The following is a 6,000-nucleotide window of genomic DNA, read 5'->3' as shown; positions in this document are numbered from 1 at the left end:
AGACAGCTTGCTCACTGACACACAAGTTCTACTACGAAGAACCAACCTATTCACCTATGTTAGTCCTTACAGGCAAGACCAAACCTCTCTTGAATACTAAAATTTAATAGAGCTTGGGAAAGTCTAGCCTAAGAATAACTAAATTAAGAATTACAGTTAGAGCCTGGATTTTTTTTTTGTTTTTTTCTGCGGTACGCGGGCCTCTCACTGTTGCGGCCTCTCCCGTTGCGGAGCACAGGCTCCGGACGCGCAGGCTCAGCGGCCATGGCTCACGGGCGCAGCCGCTCCGCGGCATGTGGGATCTTCCCGGACCGGGGCACGAACCCGTGTCCCCTGCATCGGCAGGCGGACTCTCAACCACTGTGCCACCAGGGAAGCCCTAGAGCCTGTTTTTGAGCACACCATATTGCCATCTGCTTCTCCTCTACCTTAGGCATCCATGGTCTATAAAATTGAGATTTTTGATCTTAATGACAAGAAATAATCATGGATCCTGACAGAATGCAAAAGCAAGAGGAGCTTTCCAGTAGCACAAAGATATAGAACTGCTAAGCAGCATTTTTTTCTCCAGAAAATTTTAGAACTGGCCAGTGAAATCTAGCCCAACCCTCTTATTTTACAAATGAATCAACAGATGCCTTGAGAGGTTGAGACTGCTCATTGTTCTGAGTGAGATCACTGTGATCCTCATCCAATTCTCTTCCCTTTGTAGCACATGATCCTCCTTTCACCCTGAATTTTTTTCATAAGACACATCCATATTGATTACCTGAACTGGGTTTCAAACAAGACATCAAAATTCCTCAAACTGAGCATATAAGAGAAATAATCAGTAGAAAAGAACAAAGATTGCTTAAATGCAATGAGAACAGTGAAATAAATGATGGCAGCCATAGATGATAACAAATCACTTTTTTTAGCGTGATAACTTCCAAGGATACCATTTTCATTTTAGTTTTTTATACTTCCGAGCATGTACACGTTTTTCCTTCTGTATTTATGCGTACATTTTCCCTAATTACAAACTAAAATCATATGCAATGGAGGCACTCTGAATCCTCATGCCTTTCCTCCTTCTCTTTAGAATCATTATTCTAAAGAATCACTCTTTAAACTCTTTAGAATCATTATTTCTAATCGTCATCTACGGGTATCTTATATGATTTTTAATACTTTAGGCAATCTTCCTTTATAACTAGATTGTGATTACAAGTGTTTTGAGAACAGCTACTATGCTTTATAAATCATTATTGTCCTAAGAGACTTTCACCAGAGGTCTAATACTCAGCAGAGTGCATTTTGCATATTAGACAATCAATAGATGCAAGTTGATTGACTGTTATGATCCATTGAGTTTGTGAGAGGGAGATGAACATGTTCCAGAGGCTGAAGGCAAGATGTGTGTTGTTGGTATTAGCAACTGGCAATACCTATAGTTGATTATGGGTCATAAGGACCCCCGATCAAATACAGAAGTGAAGAGCCAGGCTACGCAGCATTCCATGCTAGGGTTCTATAATGTTTACACAAACTCTGTGGCCTCACACCTCTTGCACTGTTTCTCTGGATTACAGGTCATAGCACTTTACAGACAATGTCATATTTACCTTTACAGTGTTCTCTGATTGTTGAGAAGGGGCTAATGCTTAGCCCATTTCCCTCTATTACCACAGGGAAAAATAGAAACAAAGAGAGTCTGAATCATTTATACAACGCTGCACCATAAGGCAACGAAAGAGGCAGGTGCAGGTCTCAGACGGTTGTCCAAGTCCAAATTCCACGCTCTATCTGCTAGATAATCCTGCCTTCCCCCTCAATAGAATATTTCCCTAGATAGTTCCTGAAACATTTATAGCAGAAGCCTGCAGAGTGACTGTTATAGAAGTTTGTGGAAAACTTCCAGGCATCTAAAAATGTAAGAAACAGCCACATTTCACTTTGGGTATTCACATTTGAGAAGTGATTTTTTTTTTCTCCCCTCAAATATTCAAAAGTTTGATCTAAGGCAAAAGTTTTACTATTCCTCCCTAAAGTGGAGGAGTGAAAACACCCATGAATTTTCATCAGTTTGCTGTAGGCAGAAATTTGCCAGTTTGCAGGAAAATGGCTTAAAAATTGAAGCTGAGATGAAATACTTGAACTTCTTGTGTGAACCTATGAAAGTAATATTTTTCTTTATCAGCTGATATGAAGGTTTGCACGACCCTACATTACTTCAGTATAAAAGTGACTTTTCCTGTCTGAAATATAAAACTGTTTGGAATCTTCAGAACACATTCATAAAAAGATTCTCGTCCCCTTAATTTTGGCATAGGCCATCATTTCCCTTTTATTCTTTATCTATTCCCATATTTAACAGAAGTTCCTTATAACTAACTTCCTATATCCTTCACTATGAGGTACACTTTGGGAGGAGTGGTAAATGGGATAAAACTGGAAAACTTTCTCAGGGTATCAAACCCCGCAAAGGCCAGAAACTTGCCTCCTATCTAGCTGGAAACCATAATCATATTAAATGCAGTTGAGCCCCTGACTGAGTTGCATGCTGAAATATACATGTTGGGTTGGCATTTGCCCAAATCATCAACTACATCGTGTTAACATGGTGCTCATTTAGGCCATTCAGATATCAGCAATAATTACCATAGGCAAAGGCACTTATGCTGCAGTGTGGTTCTCCCACTAATGGGACCAGAAGGATCCATTTGATGACACCTTGCTCTACTTATTTCTTTGTCACCCCCAGCTGGTGAGTCAGTTTTACCTTTATGGCATGTATTTAATTAAACCCATTTCTCAAAGATATTTTTCATTTCAGACCAACAAATATTTCTGGAGGCATCAACTACCTGAAAGCTGCTATAATAGATGCTGTAAAATATTTTTGCTGATAATGATATTAGCAATGTAAACATGAATTTATAAATCCATCCAATCACAGGCAACCGTTTGCTCAAGAAATTAGTTAGCATTGTAAGATGTGTGCTTCCTGTTTAACTGACTTATGGATGAAGGACGCAATAATCCTTTCACTAATATTCTCCTTCTGCAAACCACCTTGTGAGCTTTCTTAATTATTAGAATTTTAAGCCAATGAAAAGATTAAACAAAGTGGACATATCAGAATATTGAAGCAAGTGGAGGTTTTGACTTTCATTATTTTTTGACTCATACATATCTCTATTTCACTTTCTAATATAGATCCTGCCTTAGATGTATTCTGTTGTCAGACAGGCATGTGTTTTTTAGTTGCTTGTTTAATAATTGTGGGGAAATTGTACCTATTCACATGCTCTTGTTGCTGATCCTTCCTGTCTTATATTAAGGAAGAAAGAATTGAAAGGTTGCTGGGTGGATTAGGTGCACTGGTTATCACTACTGAATGAAGAAAAGCCAACCGGTATTTACAAGAAGCAAGAAATACTCATGGCCTTATTAGTATTACGAAGCAGTCTAGATTTAGGATACAGTTTACTTAAACTCCACAAATTGACCTATGTTTCAACACCAATGTGTACTGAAGGTTCTCTGAGAAGCAGATGCCAAGACAAGATCAGATGGGCACGAGATTTGTTAATGTCTGTGAGAAAATTAGAAAGGAACCAGGAGGGTCTTCCCTCAGACCAAGATGTTTATCCGACTCCTGAGAGGACAGAGGGAATAAATGTTGACTGGAAGAAGGTAGATCTAAGAAATCTGGCAATGTCAAAGGCCAATGGGAAGGACTGAGCCAAAGTGGCCCATTAGAGGAGTTCTGCATCTCCAGTAATGATCTAGCCTGCTGCTCTCAGCATTGCTGTCAGCATTGGCTGGGAACAGTGATTGAGAAGGCAGCCTTGGTGTGATAGTGGTGATGGATTTCAGAGCACAGTGCTTGGAGCCATTGCTGAACTATGCTCCCCTCAGTTGGAGCTCTGAGAAACACAATTTGACGCCTGCCACAGGCAACCTATTGCATCACATGTATCTACTTTCCTCACTGGTTGGGGAGCATCTTATCCATGGTTCCCATGGGACTCTCTACCTGACAAGAAACTCAGAAGAGGCAGTGTTGATGAAGTCAATCTCGAGACCATAAATGATATTCAAACTATTCCTCCTCTGTTATGCATTCAGAATTGCCTTCATACTCAGTGATCACCTCAGCACGCTGTTGGTGGCACACCTCAGTACTCGTGTGACCCAAACCTTCTTTCCTGAGAGGTCTGTATCCTTAGTTAATCAGACCCTCAGATGGCGGTTGATGCACATATCCATTCACAGTTACAATGGGGCAAGTGAGTACTAGGAGGTGCCCAGCTGAACCAACTGGGTGCTGCATATATTCCTACCCACTCCTACTGTATGAAGAGTAGCCCTGTGACCTCTTGTTATCAAGGTCAATTGCCTCTACCAGTATGATGACTTCTCTTCTACCCTGGTGGTCTCTGGGCACAAGGAATCCAAAATACCCAGACAGCAGCTGTAACATGCACTTCAGTGGAACCTCTTATGTGTCCCTTGGCAAAAGTATGTCCCTTTTACTCACCAGGAGCTCCAACTCTGCAAAACCCAGAGCATTCCGTATAAAGGAACAAAATCCCTCAGCTGGTCATTGAGAGTGATGGTCCATGAGGATAATCCTGCTTCTATTCTATGGTTCCCAGTTCCCTATATTCTTTCCCTTGGGGACACAGCATCACAGAGAGGTCTCTGATTTAATGAATACACTACATCCTAAGAATGGCTCCCTATAAATTCAGAGTGTTGCCTCTGGACTGACACTTTGTCTGGATTTCTAGAGGATGTTCCAGAGTTCTGTGGGGCTGGCTGGTACACTATGTTCTAGATGGTACACTATGTGATATAACCAGGGGCTCCCAAGGTCATCTGGCTTTACCTCACTTCTTTCATTGTGAGGTGCGCCCACTGTTTGGATGTTATGGGTTCAATATCTGAAAATTGGCTCATGCTTGGGAACTGAGCAAGAGATTTTTACTTTTTACTGAGGAGATTGTCCTTAATCCTCAGCCTCCTGCTTCTCTTTTGTTTCCTTTTTTTTTTGGTTGTAGTTATTGAACAGCACTCTTGTTCCCAGGGACGCCATGTTCCATTAACCATCTTTAACCACTCCCTGCGAGTCAAGCTCATTTGGCTGCCCCTTTGACCTTGCTGATCTTTAGAGTAATTGTGGCCTCCTGGCATCTGGTGCCTAACTTTGCTATCTGGTTTCTAAAGACTGTATCTGCTTTTCAGCCACATAGCACAGGGAGATCAGCTCGGTGCTTTGAAACCACCTAGAGGGGTGGGATAGGGAGGGTGGGAGGGAGACACAAGAGGGAGGGGATATGGGGATATATGTATACGTATAGCTGATTCACTTTGTTATACAGCAGCAACTAACACAACATTGTAAAGCAATTATACTCCAATAAAAATGTTAAAAAAAAAAAAAAGACTATCTGCTTTTCCTACCATCAGCTCTGGCTTGCAAAGGAGGCTCTTCAGAATTTCTGATACTAGGGTCCCTATCACCAGCATTTTGATGATGGCCTTGGAGAGTAACCTCTGGTTCCCTCTGTGGAACACATTCATCTGCTGGATCTTCTGGCCTCAGATAATATATCCACTCCAGTATGCCTGCTTCTCTCAGCCTCTTTATTCCTGCCTTTAATGTTAGATACCATAACTCAGATGCTTCTACTTCATTTAATGTTGGCCATCATTTTTCTTAGGTCTCCAAGAGCCACTGCAGCAGTGAGTTTACTTCATCTCCTAGGGTCCGTGCTAGGATATGCCTTGTCCCAGGAAAGTCAATTAACTGTCCCACATCAAGAATACTTGCTTACATAGTCTTACATTCTGGCCTCTTTAATGAAGCATCTTCAAATTCCCATCACAGGGGTATTCTCCTGGTTCAAGTACTTATTAGCTATTTCTTTCAACTCATTCATTGTATGTAGTCTCTCTCCTTCTTTTTGAGGCCTTCTTTTTGAGGTAATCCCGGGACTTACCAGGTAT

The sequence above is a fragment of the Phocoena sinus genome, chromosome 3 (assembly GCF_008692025.1).
Source record: "Phocoena sinus isolate mPhoSin1 chromosome 3, mPhoSin1.pri, whole genome shotgun sequence".
NCBI classification, from domain to species: Eukaryota; Metazoa; Chordata; class Mammalia; order Artiodactyla; family Phocoenidae; genus Phocoena; species Phocoena sinus.
This window is presented reverse-complemented; position numbering follows the sequence as displayed.